Consider the following 19,949-nt stretch of genomic DNA (forward strand, 5'->3'; position numbering starts at 1 on the left):
GAAAGTCTAAATAGATCTGTAGGACAGAATATTTAGCATCAGGTAAATTCTCCTGAGTTGAGAGATTCTTCCAAAGAAAGAATTGTGAGGATGAATTCCCTTTAAGAGAACGGTATGTGTTGATCCGACATACAGTTTCTTAAAAAATTCTTAGCCGAGATTGGGACAATTGTAACTGTCCAATTTACTAATTTTTTTATACTATCATGCTAACATTGTTATGCATGGATCTATAATTGGAAGTTGGCTAGAACCAGTGAACTCTGGGCGACTAGATGGGCTCAAGGCGACTAGAGATCCGAGCGACTGAACCAGCTCTAGGCCATCAGATATTCAGGTGACCGAATACAGTCTAAATTCCCGAATGGTTGAGCATAGCTCAACGTGCAGATGAGGTGACACACTCTGATTGGTCTACGCACTTCAACATCTAGCACTCGAAAGGTTCCAAATACCCGGACAAGGATAAAGTTGACATTGAACGAGTTGGATAAAGCTTCGTCCGGATCATGCAAGTCATTCTCTCATTCTGCTCTGAAACTCTGACGCAACGCTGACATGCTGCTCCGAGCGACTAAACCAGCTCTAGGCCATCAGAGATTCAGGTGATCGGATACGGTCTAAACTCCCGAATGGTTGAACATAGCTCAACATGCAAATGAGGTGACACACTCTGATTGGTCTACGCACTTCAACATCCAGCACTCGAAAGGTTCTAGATGACCAGACAAGGATAAAGTCGACATTGAAGGAGTTGGATAAAGCTTCATTCGGATCATGCCAAGTCATACTCTCATTATGCTCTGAAACTCTGACGCAACGCTGATATGCTGCTCCAACAACTACACTCACTCTCCGGATTCTTGTTGTCGGTATTCTTGTCTTATTTTCATCTTTTAATACTTGGTTTTTGAAAATGAACGGTAAACTTATTGTCTTTCCTAACTCTTATAACGATGAACCTCTTTCTCTTTTGAGAAAGAGGACATTAGTGAATTGCTCATTAGAAGCGATCAATGACCGCAGGCCTTGGACTAGCAAATATCAGGTTGTGAACCAAGTAAAAACAAAATGTGTTTTGTGATTATTTTTTTAATTTTCAGTTGCTTATACTTTGAAAAGATAAACAAGTTTCGAAAAATGTGAAAAAGCGAGACGCGCTATTTACCGCCTAGCACTTTTCTCGATCCTACAATTGGTGTCAGAGCGGAGGTACTTTGAATTGGTACAACCACCAATAAAGTAATTTTTTCACTTATTTTTCATTTTTCGTTTAATTCTTTTCTCCCATACTACTAATCTAAGACCAAGTCTTGACAAATTCCTTCTCATTTTTTTACGTGCGAGATTTTTTTTGATGGCTCATCAAGAAGGATACAACATAGCTCGGCATCCCTCTTCTCCAGTGAGGATTTTGGGTATTGGAAGGGCCAGATAGAGTACCACCTTAAGACTCAGGTAGAGATGTGGATAGTGATCCAAACCAGATTCACTATCCCCACCAACGAAGAAAGAGTACCACTAGACTGTGACAAATGGGACAACGTAAAGAAGAAAAAGATCGAGGTTGATACTAAAGCTACTCAGACCCTGCAGGGTGATTTGATTAAGGAGGAACTCAATCGGGTCAGACATTTCATCAACGTGAAGGACCAATGGAATAAGATGATTGAGCTACACGAAGGAACTTCCAATACCAAAATAAGTAAAAAGTGATTTGTATTTAAATAAACTATATAACATTAAAATGTAGGATGGAGAGTCGGCAATTTAACTACATGTGAAGATTCAAAACATTCTCAATGGGCTACATGCAATCAGACAACATGTGGAGAACTGCGATGTAATAAAGTATGCATTGAAAGTATTTCCGAGAATTACTTTATAGGTGTCAATGATCGATGTTTACAAGGTTTCTTGAGATATTTCAAAAGTTAAATTAGACAAGTTATTTTCTGAATTTGAGTTGCATGAGTAGGCTAATGCAAGCCCGACCAAGAAAGGTTTTGTTTTGATTGTAGCAAATTCAAGAACATTGAGTCAAAGTCTAAGCCTAGAATTGAACCTGAATCCAAAAATGAATCAGTTACATAAAATGACAAGGAAATCACCTCTGAACTAGTCAACCTAGTTTGGAAAATACTTAAGAAGAATAAGATAATCCAATCAAAGTGCAAACAATAAAGTCTGAATCAAACCACAAAACCCAAGTCAGAAATGACCTACTATGGGTGCAATATAAGAAAGGGCACTACAAACCGGATTGTCCGAATATAAAGAAAATCAAAAGACAAAGAAAAAGGAAAACCCTGAAAGTAATGTGGTTAGAGTCTTTGAAAGAATTAGATGAAGAAGAATAAGATCAAACAAGCTACCTGACCATGATGACAAAAATTCATGTGACCGAGTTCGAGAGTGAATTTGAGTTTGAGTCCAAGTCTGATTTAAGTCATGGATTTGTATCTAGTTCAGAAGGTTCAAACCCCATTGTAAGTCCTGCTTTAGTTGAAAAATAGCATAATATAATATCGTGTTTAACTCGTAAATTAGTCAAGTCCAATGTCTAGAATAAGTCACCCCAAAAGAAAGTTCAAATCTTTAAGGAAAAGACTAACCCAAATTTTTCAATTGACCCAGTTCAAAATGAATTTCAACTCAAGTTGAAAACCTTGAGGATGAAAATTTCAACTTGAAAAGTCAAGTTCAAGAACTCAAAGGGCCATTGGAAAAGTTTGCTTTGAGATCCTAAAACTTAAACATGTTACTTGTGTTGGGACCGAAAAGTAGCTAGAGGAGGGGGGGTGAATAGCTTGTCGCGTGCTTCGTGATTGGCGTTGCTTGTTCCTTCAAAGATGTGCAGCGGAAATGTACAAGAAAACAAAATACAACACTAACAAATGGATTTTACTTGGTATCCACCTCACAAGAGGTGACTAATCCAAGGATCCACACACTCACGCACCCTCCACTATGAAACACACTCCTCTACGGTAACTACCGAAAGCGGAGAAGTCTTTACAAACTCTCAATACAAGAATAAAGGAAAGGATATGAAATACAAGCAAAAGCTTACAATAAACCCTAACCCTAACTTCTCTTCTTGCTTTTGATCCGTCTCTTGACTTGGAAGAACCTCCAAGAATCTTCAAGAACTGGCAATCTGAACTTGAGAGAGAGCTGTGGAGTCGCTGGTGAAGATCGGAGATGAATCGTGTAAGAACTGCTGAAGGAAACGCTCGCCTGCAGCTAAATACGACGCCAACGGTCGGATCCCGATCGATTGGATTGCTCCCAATCGATCGGGGAGGCTTTAGATCGATCAACCGATCGATCCAGAGTGCCTCTGTGCTCTCTGGAATAGCCTGGATCGATCGGCTGATCGATCCAGGGCTTATCGCGCACAAACAGCAACTCCCAATCGATCCACTGATCGATTGGGACCTCTGGATCGATCCACAGATCGATCCAAAGGTGTTCTGTTCGTGGGGACTCACCCGATCGATCAACCGATCGATTGGGCATGATCCAATCGATCGGCTGATCGATCCAGATCTGCTGGATCGATCGGCTGATCGATCCAGATCTTGGTTTTTGCCCAAAAGCAAGTCTAAAGCCCCCTAAACCAACATCCAGTCAACCATGACTTGTTGGTTCATGAAACCTAGCATCTGGTCACCCTTGACCAGTTAGGACTCCCTCACCAAGTGTCCGGTCAATCCCTTTGACCCACTTGAACTTTTCTTCATCATGTCAAGTATCCGGTCACTTCCTTGACCTACTTGGACTTTCACCAGATGTCTGGTCAACCTTGACCCATCTGAATTTCTCCGTGCCAAGTATCCAGTCAATCCTTTGACCTACTTGGACTTTCACCAGATGTCTGGTCAACCTTGACCCATCTGGATTTCCCCCATGCCTGGCTTCACTCACCAGGACTTTTACCTAGCTTCACTCAGTAGGACTTTCACCTGGCTTCACTCACCAGGATTTTCATTTTGTCTGGCTTCACTCACCAGGACTTTCACCTGGCTTCACTCACCAGGGTTTTCATTCTGCCTGGCTTCACTCACCAGGACTTTCACAGTCAAGTATCCAGTCAACCTTGACCTACTTGACTCTTCTTCAATCAACCTGATCAGATCCTGATTAGAGGGGAATTGCTCCAAACAATCTCCCCAAATGAACAACTGCACATGCACTTGTCCATATCATCGAAGTCTTGTATTGTCAAATATTGAAACCCAAACCAAGACTCAAGCTTGGTCAACCAGGTCAACCTTGACCTGAGGGATATTGCACCAACAATCTCCCCCTTTTTGATGTTTGACAATACCACATGTAAGTTAGACTAATCTCATAGCCTAAACCTCCTTCATGCCACTAGGTAATGAAGGCATAAGTTAAACCCTTCATTCTCCTCCTAAGAGGGCAAACTCCCTCTAGGTAATGAAGTTCTAACTTAAACCCTTCATTCTCCCCCTATTGGCGCACATCAATAACATGCCTCATCCTTGGGTACACATCAACAAATTCACTTGTTGAAAACTCTCCCCTTTGAGACTCTCCCCCTGAAGAGTTGCTCATCGTTGTTCACAACTTCACTCGTTGTGATCAACACGACAATGAAAGTCCCATACCCTTCATTATCCTTAACCCTACATTCTCCCATTAATGTAGTCAAATGCCCATCCTAGAGCATTTCTAACTTAAACCACTTGAACACTGAGGATATCCACTCCCCATTAAAGTTCAAGCGCTCCACCTTGAGCATGTTCTGAAAAGAAGGTTAACCACCTTCCAAGGTTCATGAAAAAATAGTTTTCATGTCTTTAAAGAGTCCCTCCCCCTAAAGACATGGTGGTAACTTCTGTCATTGCACCAACAATGACTTGGAATCCCTAAACATTTAGGAAACCCAAATTTAGAAGTTTTGAGGTTCAAAAATTCAATATTGAAACAAACCTCAACTCTAACTTCAATTTAGTCTTCCTTAACCAATCCATCATTGTTTTCAACATGAAAACACCCTTTTTATGTATACACATGTATTTTGAGGGGTTAAGAATGGTTACCTAGACTAAAATAGGTTCAAAATGCTGAAAATAAGCTTTCCCAGCCAAAATCAGCATCTTCGATCGATTGGAGTTGGATTCCAAACGATTGAACCATGCTGAATCGATCCACTGATCGATTCAGTCTTCTTGGATCGATCGGCTGATCGATCCAGCGAGCTTCTGCTCGTGAGAAATGCCTTCTCAATCGATCGGCTGATCGATTGAGGCACTCCAATCGATCCACTGATCGATTGAGGCACTCCAATCGATCCACTGATCGATTGAAGGCCTGAAATTGCTGAAATTCAATTTCAGCCAATTTCAGAAACCCCTAGAAAATTCTACAAAATTTTAAAAATCGTAAAAATTTGTGTAAACATTATTTAGAGTATACTTTATCATGGAAAAATAGTTTTCTATGAAAATATATCATATTTTCAAAGATTGACACAAACTTGAAAACTTGCATAAACTTTAGTGTTTTCTTCAAGTTTGTGTCTAACTATTTAATGGTGATTACTATCAAAAGATAGCCTTCACCAAGGTTTTCCAAAATCATTTTAAAAACCTTTTCAAAACCAATATCCCATCATGTTTCTTGGGCTTAATGCACATGACTTGTACATTAGCTTTCCCAATGATGGGAAAACACATAACTATGTGTTTTGATGAATTCAAAACTCAAAAGAATGCACTAAATCAACATCTTGAGTTTTGTTCATCATCCTAACATCTCACTTGTATCTAAAGTGCACAAAACACATACAAGTCATCTTATAGGTCTTTGTGAGATGTAAAGTTTGGTTTTGCCCTAATCTAGGGATCATGCATATTTATCTAGGTATTTTGTAGATATTGGACATCCACCTAGGATGTCACTTGTTGATACACTTGTACCACTTGTTGGTACTTGTTGATAAATGTCAGTTGTCCTTGATTTTAAGGAAATAAACATAATGCATGATAATGTTATGGCATACATCAAAAAGAATTATTTTTCAAAAGAAAATTTCCTATAACTACATGATGTATGTATGTCATGACATAGTATTTTTGTGTTTTTCATCATAAGGTATGAATGCAAAACTAATCATGATGTCATGGCATATAATGGGCAAGCAAACATGGCAAGGTTTAGCATAAATAAAATATACCTAGATTATCTATCTAAGTATCCTTAAGCACATAGCTAAACCTAAAACTTAAACCCTAGATTGCCCAATTTCCTCAAGAAAATGCCAAGAACCTAGATTGACATTTCTATCTCCCTTGATTAAATTTATGTCAATTAAAATTTAGCACATTCCTCAAATGTTGGCATATCTATTATTCCAAGAGAGTAATCACTAAGAAAATACCACAATCCCAACTTGGTATTTCCTTATGTTTTCCCAATATGTGTCATTTTAAAATAAACTCAATACTTCTCAAATTTGGCACATTTTACTCTTTCAAAGAGTAAATCATATATCCATTTCATTTTCAAAGGTTAATAATACCCTCGAAAATGCTCGTTGAGTGTCAATTTCTTCAAAGTTGGGTTAACTACCCTTCTTCTTAGAGTTGACACTCTCTAACCCATCTATGGGGTAGAGAAAATGCTCCTAGGAACCCAAAACCTATTGGTGCTCCTTGGATGCTCTAGGTACTCACTAGGGATAACTTTCCTAGATACCTTCCTAGTGACCTTGTTTGGCTTAGAAGTCTTGGTCACCTTTTCTAGGTTAACCCTAGAGATTTCTTCCCTTGTGACCTTCTTAGTGACTTTATTAGACTTCTTAGAAGTCTTAGTCACATTTGTTACAAAAATACTCTTAGGGATGACCTCCCTAGTATTTTTGGCTTGCCCACTAAGCCTAGGGTTGGTTCCATAGTTATATAGAACCTTATGGTAAGAGACTACATCCTTCTTAGCCTTTGGTTTGTATCCAAAACCTCTATGGCCATTGGATGACTTTGATACTCCTAGCCCTAGATTTTTACCCTTAGACCCTTGTGTTTCATTTTTTATTTTTCTAAGGGTCTTCTCTAATTTATCAAGTCTTGACCTCAAGACTTGATTTTCCTTCCATAATCCCTCAACCATAGATTTTTCACTAAAATCATGACTTTTCTTTTTCTTAGACAAATACCTAGAATCCTTAGGGTTCTTGCCTAAATTCTTATCTACCTTCCTAAACCTAGGTTGGGAGGTTTTAGCATGATAAGCTACATGATTTTCCTTAACTTTATCATGCCTCCTATTTTCATGGTAAATAGCATTGAAATGGTACAAATTTGAACTATCATGCATTTTACCATTATTTAAAGGAGTAGGCTCAATAAATGTTACCTTCCTTTTTACCTTGGAGGCTCTCCCTTGAGTTGAGCTTCCTCCTTGAGCCTTGACCGCTTTCTTCCCCTTGGGACATTGACTCCGATAATGTCTCTTTTGATTGCAAGAGAAGCACACAATGTGCTCCTTGCTCTTCTTTGTTCCGGGAGCGGTCTCCTTGGGCTTCTCTTTGCCCTTTGATGCCACTTGACCCTTCTTCTTGGCCAAGTTGGGACACTTACTCTTGTAGTGCCCATTCTTCCTACACTCAAAACATATAATATGTTTTTTTATTATTAATTGAAATATTTATACCTTCTTGTGTAGGGGTGACACTTTCTCCTTTGGATCCGGAGGTAGAAACTTCCTCTTGATCCGCAAATGATTTTCCTCCCATTGATTTAGCTTGACTTGTGGAGGTGGAAGCTTCTTCCTCCACTTCTTCTTTTGACCCGGATGTAGAAGCTTCTCCTTCTTCTTGATCTGGTGTCACCAAAGATTGCTCCCCCTCAATCCTAGAGGTGGAGGCTTCTTCATCTTCATCTTGTATATAGAACAAGGAGTATGCTCCCTCCTTGCCCTCTTCATTGCATTCCTCTGAAGATGAAGCTTCTTCTTGGACTTCTTCTTCGGAAGTTGAGCATCTCTCAACTTCGGAGTCCTCCTCTTGGTCTTGCTCCATTGAGTCACCCTCTTTAGATTCCTCTTGATTTTGTACAGTGGAGGGGATCTCATGAATTGATGCCAATTTGCTCCAAAGCTCCTTGACATCCTTGAATTCTCCAACTTGAGACAAAATATTGCTTGGCAATAAGTTGACCAAAAGCTTAGTCACTTTATCGTTTGCCTTACTCCTTTGAACTTGCTCTTGACTCCATTTTCTTTTCTTGAGAGGCTTGCCCTTGGAGTTTGTTGAAGCTTCAAATCCTTCCATGAGAGAAAACCATTGCTCTATCTCCATCATCAAGAAATTTTCGATTCTTGATCTCCAAGAATTGAAGCTTGTAGATGTGTACGGTGGAGTCACCCTTGTGTCAAATCCAAGACTATCTTGGAATTGCATCTTGAAGTTGAGCTTCTTGAATTCTTTAACTTTGATAATTCTTGCTCCAACTTCTTCACCCTCTAGCTTTGCTTATTTTGTTTTCCCCTTCCGGCGATGATTCTGGTGAAGAGCGATCTTGCTCTGACACCACTTGTTGGGACCGAAAAGTAGCTAGAGGGGGGGTGAATAGCTCGTCGCGTGCTTCGTGGTTGGCGTTGCTTGTTTCTTCAAAATGTGCAGCGGAAATGTACAAGAAAGCAAAATACAACACTAACAAATAGATTTTACTTGGTATCCACCTCACAAGAGGTGACTAATCCAAGGATCCACACACTCACGCACCCTCCACTATGAAACACACTCCTCTATGGTAACTACCGAAGGCGGAGAAGCCTTTACAAACTCTCAATACAAGAAGAAAGGAAAGGATATGAAATACAAGGAAAAGCTTACAATAAACCCTAACCCTAACTTCTCTTCTTGCTTTTGATCCGCCTCTTGACTTGGAAGAACCTCCAAGAATCTTCAAGAATTGGCAATCTGAACTTGAGAGAGAGCTGTGGAATCGCTGGTGAAGATCGGAGATGAATCGTGTAAGAACTGCTGAAGGAAACGCTCGCCTACAGCTAAATACGACGCCAACGGTCGGATCCCGATCAATTGGATTGCTCCCAATCGATCGTGGAGGCTTTGGATCGATCAACCGATCGATCCAGAGTGTCTCTGTGCTCTCTGGAATAGCCTGGATCGACCGGCTGATCGATCCAGGGCTTATCGCGCACAAACAGCAGCTCCCAATCGATCCACTGATCGATTGGGACCTCTGGATCGATCCACAGATCGATCCAAAGGTGTTCTGTTCGTGGGGACTCATCCGATCGATCAACCGATCGATTGGGCATGATCCAATCAATCGGCTGATCGATCCAGATTTGCTGGATCGATCGGCTGATCGATCCAGATCTTGATTTTTGCCCAAAAGCAAGTCTAAAGCCCCCTAAACCAACATCCAGTCAACCATGACTTGTTGGTTCATGAAACCTAGCATCTGGTCACCCTTGACCAGCTAGGACTCCCTCACCAAGTGTCCGGTCAATCCCTTTGACCCACTTGAACTTTTCTTCATCATGCCAAGTATCCGGTCACTTCCTTGGCCTACTTGGACTTTCATCAGATGTCTGGTCAACCTTGACCCATCTGAATTTCTCCGTGCCAAGTATCCAGTCAATCCTTTGACCTACTTGGACTTTCACCAGATGTCTGGTCAACCTTGACCCATCTGGATTTCCCTCATGTCTAGCTTCACTCACCAGGACTTTCACCTAGCTTCACTCACTAGGATTTCTCTTCTGCCTGGCTTCACTCACCAGGACTTTCACCTAGCTTCACTCACTAGGACTTTCACTTGGCTTCACTCACCAGGATTTTCATTTTGTCTAGCTTCACTCACCAGGACTTTCACCTGGCTTCACTCACCAGGGTTTTCATTCTGCCTGGCTTCACTCACCAGGACTTTCACAGTCAAGTATCCAGTCAATCTTGACCTACTTGACTCTTCTTCAATCAACCTGATCAGATCCTGATCAGAGGGGAATTGCTCCAAACAATCTCCCCAAATGAACAACTGCACCTGCACTTGTCCATATCATCGAAGTCTTGTATTGTCAAATATTGAAACTCAAACCACGACTCAAGCTTGGTCAACCAGGTCAACCTTGACCTGAGGGATATTGCACCAACAACTTGGATCTCAATGAGACATGTACAATTTATTTGGACTTGGATTCAGGACAGAACTTCACATAGATCATATCTGTCATTAATTAATTGAAATAGTTAATCAAGAATCCAAGAATGAGTTCCTAAATCTAATTTGATCAACCAAGTCAAACCTAATTGTTGATAAACCACTCTATTTTTGGAGGAAAATAAACTCATTCCTTTTCTTATTTCTTGATTAATTAATTTTTCTCTTTATTCTTTATCCATTTCTAGTAAATAAATATTATGGTCTGTGTGCCTAATCTTTTTCCATTTTATTTTAATGAATAAAGTTGTATATATATGTTGGTTAAATATTTGAATAATGTGTAGGATATTTTTTCAGGTAATTGACTTCATAATATTAGAGCCATAAAAAAAATTCCTCTTTGTGTATCTCTTTCTCTTCATTTCTCTTATAATAATGAGTTTGGAGACTAGCATTGATAAGAATGTGTCTTCATCTAGCACAATCAAACAAGTGAATTCATCGGTGATCACGCAACCTTTTGGAGAACGATCATCGCTGCATGTCACAAGTCATAAGTTGGATGGCAAGAACTTTCTTCAATGGTCTCAATCTGTCTTGTTGGTGATTAGAGGAAGGGGAAACTTGGCTACATCATTGGCGTGATTCAACATCCAAGCATAGAGGATCCAAGTTGGGAACTCAATAACTCACTTGTTATGGCATGGTTGATCAACTCAAGGGAGTCGCATATTAGTCGTACCTATTTATTCTTATAAACTGCCAAAGCAATTTGAGATACTGTGAAGGAGAATTATTTAGATCTGGAAAATTCATCACAAGTCTTTGAGATAAAGAATAAACTCAAGGATATTCAACAAGGTAATCTGGATATCACTGAATATTATAATGCATTGCAAACTCTTTGGTAGGAATTAGATATGCACTATAAGGTAGATTGGGGTGATTTAGAAGACATCAAGAAGTTTAAGAAGCATCTAGAATAAGAACTTGTATGAGTTTCTAGCTGGACTCAACAAAGAACTTGTCGAGATTCGTGGACAAATTCGTGGTTGAAGACCTCTCCCTCCAATTAGTGAAATATTACAGAAGTGCGAGGTGATGCAAGAAGGAGTCGAGTCATGCTTGGTGTTAAAAAGGGCTCGCATGAAAGTACTATCAATGAAAGATGTATAGATAACGGTGGATTTGTTGCAAAAAGAAATGTCAGCCAATTCATTAGAGATCATAAATCTATTTACGTCCATGATGTTCTCACTGCAATAAACTTGGTCATACCCGAGAAAGCTGTTGAGATCTCTATGGGAAACCTACAGATGTAAAATAATTGAAACAGAGTCAATCCAAAATCTTCCAAACAATTATAGAAAAGGAGTTTAACGAATCAACCAACTCAGGGGGTTTTTTAAACAAGGATCAGTTTAAGCAGTTGTGTAAACTATTAAATCAGTAAAATATAAGTAATTCCAGTACTACAACAAGCAATTTTGCTCATCAAGATATTTCTCTTATTATACAAAAATAAACTCCTCAGATATTTGATTCTGGTGCATCCAATCATATGATAGGTAATCCATCTATATTTTACACCTATACACCATGTGATAAGATCTCTCAAATAAAGATAGCAAATGGAACTATCTCTCCTATTGTTGGAAAAGGATCTATCCATTTGTCAAATTCTCTTATTCTATATTCTATGGTATGTACTTTATGTTCCCAAGTTAGCATACAACTTGGTGTCGATTAGCAAACTAACTTATGATCTTGACTACACTGCTAAGTTTTCTACCAAATCTTGCCAAATACAGGAGTAGGGATTGGAGAGGATGATTGACATTGCTAGGGAGGATGGCAGATTGTACTACTTCGAGAATGATGATTGTATAGAAAGTCAAGCTACTATGGCTAAGAATAATTCTTCTTATGTTTCCAACATGGATGTAATAATGTGGTATCGTAGGTTAGGCCACCCTAATTTCCATTACCTTAAACACTTTTTTCCGCATATATTTATCAATAAGAATCCTAGTTTGTTTACTTGTGACTCTTGTCAATTAGCTAAACACACATGAACATCATTTCCATCCAAACCATACAAAGAGTCTCATCCATTTTTTCTAATTCATAGTGACATTTGGGTACCTTCTCAAGTACAAAATATCACAGGTACTAGATGGTTCATTACATTCATTGATGATCACACTTGAGTATGTTGGGTTTATCTTTTCAAAGAAAAATAGAGGTTGTAAAAAATTTAAAAAAAATTTGCTTTATGATAAAAAATCAATTTCAAACCTCAATAAAAGTTCTAAGAACATATAATGAAAAAAAATATTTTAATTCTATCCTAGGAGAGCATCTAGCAACTAATGGCATCATTCATTAGAGTTCTTGCATTGACAAACCATAACAAAATGATGTAGCTGAAAAGAAAAATTATCACTTACTTGAGGTTGCTAGAGCCCTTATGTTCACTATGTATGTTCCTAAATATCATTGGGACGAAGTTATCTTAACTGCCTCACATCTTATAAATTGTATGCCTTCAAAAGTTCTCAAATTCGAAACTCCTATGTCTATTCTCCTTCAAACCTATCCATCATTCTGATTTTCCTCTATTCCCCCTTAAAGTTTTTGGGCGTACAATATTTGTTCATGTCCATACCCAAAATCGTTCAAAAATTTATCCAAAATCAATCAAATGTATTTTCACTGGGTATTCTCCCATCCAAAAGGGTTATAAATGCTACTGATCTTCACTCTATCGAGTGTTTGTGTCAATGGATGTCATATTTCATAAATATGAACTATTTTTTTTAAAACTCTATCTTCAGAAGGAAATGTTAGAATTAGACAAGTCTTGGTATAAACTTAACCCTCAGTTATTAACCTTGTCACCACCTTCCTTAACCAATATAGATGAACCTATGTTGTCACAATTAGAACAAGAATTGGAAACATCAGAAGAAAATCCTCAAGTTCCTCGGCTACTTGCTCATCTGTGGGAGAATTATTCTCAATATAGTGGCAAACCTAATACCTAACAAAATCAAGAATCTGATTTGATTCCTCTCTTGAGTACTGAACCCTCTGATAGTAAAGTCAATGAAGATTTGGGGTATGATTTAAACATACCCATTGCTTTCAAAAAGGGTACAAGGTCATGAGCTCAACATCTCATCTCAAAATTTATTTCATATGGGAAATTATTATCTAAGTTTTAAGCTTTCACTACTACTTTAACAAAAATTGAAATACCAAGAGATATTAAGGAGGTTCTTGTAGATCCAATGTGGAGGTTAGCTATTCAAGAAGAAATGGAAGCCTTGGAAAAGAATGGTACATGGGAAGTTCTAGAACTGCTCAATGGAAAGAAAACAGTGAGATGCAAGTGGGTATTCATGATCAAATTAAATGTCGATGGTAGTATTAATCAATACAAAGCAAGGCTCATTGCAAAAGATTTCACTCAAACATATGGTCTAGACTACAAGGAAATATTTTCTTCCATAGCTAAAATCAATTCAATTAGAGTTCTCTTATCACTAGCAGTAAATCTTGATTGACCTCTACAATAGTTAGATATAAAAAAAAATGTATATTTAAATAGAGATTTACATAAAGAAGTATATATGGATCCTCCTCCGGATTTTGAAAAAGGGGATAATTTAGTTTGTAAATTGAGAAAAACACTCTATGGCTTGACGCAATCACTAAGAGAATGGTTTGAAAATTTTACTCAAGTAGTAAAAGATCGAGGATTTCTCTAAACACAATCAGATCCTACGTTATTTTTCAAACACTCTAAGAATGGGAGAAGAACTATTCTTATAGTATATGTGGATTATATAATTATTACCGGAGATGATAATACCATGATAGAATTATTGAAAAGGTATTTGGCAAATGAATTTAAATTAAAAGATTTAGGTGCTCTCAACTACTTCTTAGGTATGGAAGTTATTCAAAGTAATGCAAGAATTGTCATTTCTCAAAGAAAATATATACTTGATCTTTTAAGAGAAATGAATATATTAGGGCTCCTATGGAGCCTAATATTAAACTTGGGCTTGAAGGTAGAAAGAAGGTCAATTGAGAACAATATCAAAGACTTGTTGTCAAGCTTATTTATCTATCACATACACATCCTGATATAACCTTTGCAGTAAGTGTTGTTAGTCAATTTATGTTGTTCCTAAGGAAAGACATCTTGAGGCAGTCTACAGAATTTTAAGATATCTCAAAGCCACTCTTGAAAAGGGTTTATTTTTCAAGAAAAGAGATCATAGAATGATAGAAGTTTATACTGATGCTAATTGGGCAAGTTCCTCAATAGATAGAAAATCAACCTCGGGATATTATTATACATATATTTGGGGTAACTTAGTGACATGGAGAATTAAAAAACAACCAGTAGTGGCTCGAAGCAGTGCAAAAGCAAAATTTCGAGCAGTTGCACATATGATATGTGAGGGGATATGACTTCAGAGATTGTTGGAAAATTTGAAGTTTTCTAATGACTCTTCTACGATGTTCTACTGTGATAATTAAACAGCTATTAGCATTGCTTATAATCCAATTCATTACAATCAAACAAAGCATGTTAAAGTGGATCATCATTTCATCAAAGAAAAATTTGTTAAAGGAATTATTCGTTTGATATACATTCCAACTAAGAAACAAACTACAGACATCTTAACAAAAAGTCTTCAAAAATTAATATTTGAGAATATGGTAAACAAGTTACAAATGACAAATGTTTACATTTCAATTTGAGGGGGAGTGTTGGCAAATCACTATTTTTAGAAAAAAATAAACTCATTTCTTTTCTGATTCCTTGATTAATTAATTCTTTCGTTTATTCTTTATCCTTTTCTAGGTAAGTAAATATTATGGCATGCATGCCTAATCTTTTTCTTTTTTTTAATGGACAAAGTTGTATATATATGTTGGTTAAATATTTGAATAATGTGTGAGATATTTTTTCTAGTAATTGACTTCACTAACCAATATTGGGTCCCTAAAGATCAAGACTACGACTTGAATAGATCTTATCCAAGCTATGATCTAGAGGGAGCTATTAGAAAATTTGTTTTCTTAATTAAGTAAATTGCATGTTTGATAGCCCTAGCTTAATTTTCATATTATGCATGATTAGTTTGATTTACTTTATTTCTTAACTTAGACGTGACTTATGCTTAACTTAGATAAAGATATAGATTTGATTGACACTTGTCCAATATAGTACAAGAGTGAGACGAGATTATATAATACGTTAGAGAAGCTTAGTCTAGTAGTTTGGTAGGATAAGGAGTACTCTACTTGGTTTGTTTAGCTAAGCATATCTGATTGAAGCTACCTCATAGTATCCTAAACTAGTTACACTAGAATTTTTCAATAGATTGGCTAAGTGTTCAATTTCTTAAATCAATTTTGTCTAAGAAAGTGATTGTTGCTTCGATACCCAAGACATCACTGTGCCTCACCATGACTTCGAAGTTAAAACCTGAAATGTGTACTTAATTGATCGACGGTTAAAATTTGAATCTAACTCAAGGTCAAAAATCCTTAAATCTCCAACTAAATTGATAAAGATAAAATTGACATACATCCCATAAAACTATAGAGCTACATTGATTGTTAATCTAGAATAGATGAGATGTTAAGTTAAAATCAATAATTCTAATCTTAATTAATTCAAAACACAATTAAAAATCTTATTCCAATTAATTGAAAATTAATTTAAAGATCCTAATTTAATAAATCTGAAATTAATTTAACAATTCTAATCTGATAAATCCAAGATTAATTTAAATCTAATTAAAAACTTAATTTTTAAAATAATCAAACTGTAATTTAAATAATCAAAACTTAATTCACTTAATAACTCTAATAATTTAATTTAAAACTCTAATTTAAATAATTCAATTAAAAACTTTAATTTAAATAATTTAAAAACTCAATTTTTTAATCTATAATTTAAATAATTGAATTAAAAACTCTAACTTAAAATAATTTAATTTAATAAACCAAAATTCAGTTAATAAAAACTTATGATTTGAATGATTCGAATAATCAATTTAATTTAATTCATAATTTAATTGATCAAAATAATCCGAATTATCTAAGTCCTTAATAAATTAATAAATCACTTTGTTAATCAAAATAATCTGAAAAATTATTTGAGTAATTCAAATCTCAAAAATTGAAATCTAAAAAATTCAAAATTTAATTGTTAAAAATGATTAAAATCAAAAAGAATAATATGCATGCTTGAACTCTAAGGATCTAATTAATCTTACCTAATATTTTTTTTTCAAATTTTTTTAGGTTTAATTGTTTAATTAAGCCGATATCTTTTCAAGGTTCTAAAAAATCTATTCTTATATATAAATATTTTTTAAAAAATATTCTCATAAATATTTTTGAAAAAAAAACTTACTTCCATGAAAATTGAAAATCTTTTTGAAAAGCTAGTCTTACTTATAAATAGTTTTCATTTTTTTTCACAATCCTATTTAGAATGTAGACATATTTTCTTCTTACTTATAATTTCAAATTGTCATCTTGAAAATCCTTCTACTTGATTTTTTTTTTTTTGAAAAAGGAAATATATTTTAGAAAAAATCTTTTAAAAACTCTTCAAATACTTAAAAAATTTATGCTAAATATTTTGAGTAGTTAGAAAATAATTGTAAAACTTTTTTGAAACATTCTATCATGATTTAAAAATTCTAAGTGTTTTTCAAAGCCTCGAAACTTGTTGAAAAATCCCATTTGAAAATATCTATTTTTAAATATTTTTGTTAAAATGCGTTTTCAACAATTATTTTCATAAAGTATTTATCTTTTGAAAATATTTTGAACTCATCCTTCATATGTTTTGTATTATTTTGGTCTCCATAGATATTTTTGATATATGTCAAAAAAAAACAAAAAAAAAAAAAAATGATAAGTTAAAAGTTAAGTTTTCTATTTTGAAAAAGAAGACATTAATTTTAGGAGGAGAGATTAAGTTAAGGAAAGGTATTTTTGCAAATTATTTTATATTAACTTTTTGAATTGCTTTATATTTTCTTAATTTTGAACCGGATTGTCATAATAAAAAATAGAGAGATTCTTCATGCAAGGAGCACCAGCTAATTGAACCTGACTTTGATATTGGCAAAAAGATTCAAAGTTAAGCTATATTTGTTGGGATCTAGCGTGCTAAACACACGAAAAGTGCAGCGAAAATTAACTAGATCTTTTATCCAGCAGATCCATGCGAAGGGAAGAAATATTGCTAAAAACAATCTATACTAAGTTACATGATAGGATTATACCCTTGATGTGTGCACACGATCTCCCGACGACTCAGATCTCAGCACGATCACACGTTCGCGCCTCTACAGTATCCACACGAACAAGCCTTGCCTTCGTTTGTCTCACAAACTCACAAGATGGAGATGGAAATCACTCAAGGTTGTGCTAGCAACCACAATGGTGATTTTCGGCCAAGAGAGGGAAGGAGGAGGAAGAAGAAGACCAGAGGCTTTTCACCTTCTCATCTTATAAAAATATCATCCAAAATGATATATATATATACTCATCTCATGAATACCAAGGGTTTTGCCCTTTCATCTTTCAATCCAATGGCTCAAAATTAACCATCCAATCCAATGGTTCAATTTTGAACATTTAAATCCTTGGTGAACTCGAGTTCACCCAATGAGTCACTCTTCTTCTTTACAAGATTGAGAATAAGCTTTGGAAGAAGAGTGTAGGCTTTGGAAGCTTTGGGCAAAGACTTAGGAGTTATTCAATTATGTCAGTAACCTCCTTCATGTCTCAAAGATTCCCTTAAATAAGAGGATAGAGTTGAGCATAAGACCAACTCTTCTTATCACCAGTCGACTGATCTATGCACCAATCAACTGGTGTAGCAATTGGGCGTAGCCAACGTCTCTCCACATAATCCAAGATTTTGCTAACAGTTGCCAAAGGCCTTGTACCAGTCGACTACTCCCTTCAGCTATCGGGTATAGAAATTCTCGGTGCTCTCGTCAATTTGGACCAGTCGACTGTGTTGGATCGAGAAGCGCTAGAGGGGGGTGAATAGCGCTCGCGGCTATTTCGTTCGATTATCGAAAAACTATCGGAGTAAAATACGCAACGGAAATGTAAATAAACACAAACACAGAGACACAGTCGTTTACTTCGTTCAGAGCCTAGATCGACTCCTACTCGAAGGCCCGCGATCCTTGATCGCTTTCCAGGGGCAACAACTAAAATATCGTGAATAAGTACAAGGAAATAAGTACAACTGGAATTGAAATAATACCGACAACAAAATAATTGTAAAATACCGAAAATAGGCAAATATTGATAAGAGAATTTTTCGGAATTTTTGGAAATTTTTCGGGAATTTTTCGGAGCTCGTATGGACGAGTTAACGGGGATAAGATTTGGGTTCCGGGAAAGCCTGTTTTGGCTACCCATTTAAGTGAGGAAAAGTTTACTTTTTCCTTTATTTTTTCTTTTATATCTTTACTTTATTTCTCTTTTCCTCCGTTCCTTTTCCTCGCCGAACCCCTCACCCGACCCGACGGTTTTCCTTTCTTCCCCGATTCTTCACTGTGCCGTTTCTTCTCCACACCGGCGACGCTGACTTCACCGCCCTAGCGCCGGCCACTGCCTCCTCTTCTCCGAGCCTGATCTCTGCCCACCGACGCCGAGTTGTGCCCTAATTCTCCGCCGCCGCCGCACCTTCTGCCCTAGCGCCGTCCTCCTCCCTCTTGTCGTTGTCCGATGATGACACCATGCCCTGTCGCCACCTTGGTCGGAGGTGATCATCCCGCGGCCACTGCAGCCTTCCTTGTGCGCTGCTTGGTTGGTCGCCGACTACTCCTTGTTCTTGAGCCGTGCCTTAGACCCGAGCCAACAAGGTGAGATTTTGCCCTATGGATTTGGATTGGTGGAGCACCCAATTTTTTTTTATCTCAGGCTGTGGTGTTGTTCCTTGTTTCCAGCAGGATCTCTAGCTTGTTCCGGCAGCCAACCTCTTCAACTTTGGATCAACAGTGATACATTCAAATTGGGGTAAGCTTCGGTTGTTGATTAGGATTGTTGCTAAATTTAGTTTCTAAAGGATGGTAGAGTTTGTGATTTGATGATATGGTTGATAGGTTGATTGGATTGAAGTGAATGATTTTGGATTTAGTTAAACCTAATTAGATTATGAAATTAGGTTAATTGTTGCGATTAGGGTTTTACCTAATATGATTGGGGAGTTTATTTAGTTATTTATTGTATAAGTAATTAACTAAATACAGTATGTGATTTCAGGACTTTGTTTCGAGGCGAGCGTCTCGACGCGGGATAGCTTATCACGATCGACAGATATTAAGGCGGGTACCTCTTGACTTATCTTTTATGATATTGTCTTTGGATATGCATAGTATTTTATAACTACAAGCAATGAACATGTTTGTCGTTGGTATGTCACTGTTTGATATCCATAGCATGTTAGGTTTATCGCCTGTGACGTATCCGTGCTTATATCATGTGATTTATTGCCATGAGTACTGTATTACCATGAGTATCTTAGTTTCTAGAATAAGTGACATACCATGTTTTACTGAGGTTAGGACTAGGTTCTGGACTTTTGGTTTCAGTCATGTGTATCGAGATTATCTTATACTTAGGTTTTATGCCATGACTGGCTTGTGTACCTCTATTTGTATATCATATATGATTCGTGTACCTAGACCTTGATTCTTGATATGTGCATATTGTTGGTAC

Source organism: Zingiber officinale, chromosome 10A, assembly GCF_018446385.1.
Source record: "Zingiber officinale cultivar Zhangliang chromosome 10A, Zo_v1.1, whole genome shotgun sequence".
Classification (NCBI taxonomy): domain Eukaryota; kingdom Viridiplantae; phylum Streptophyta; class Magnoliopsida; order Zingiberales; family Zingiberaceae; genus Zingiber; species Zingiber officinale.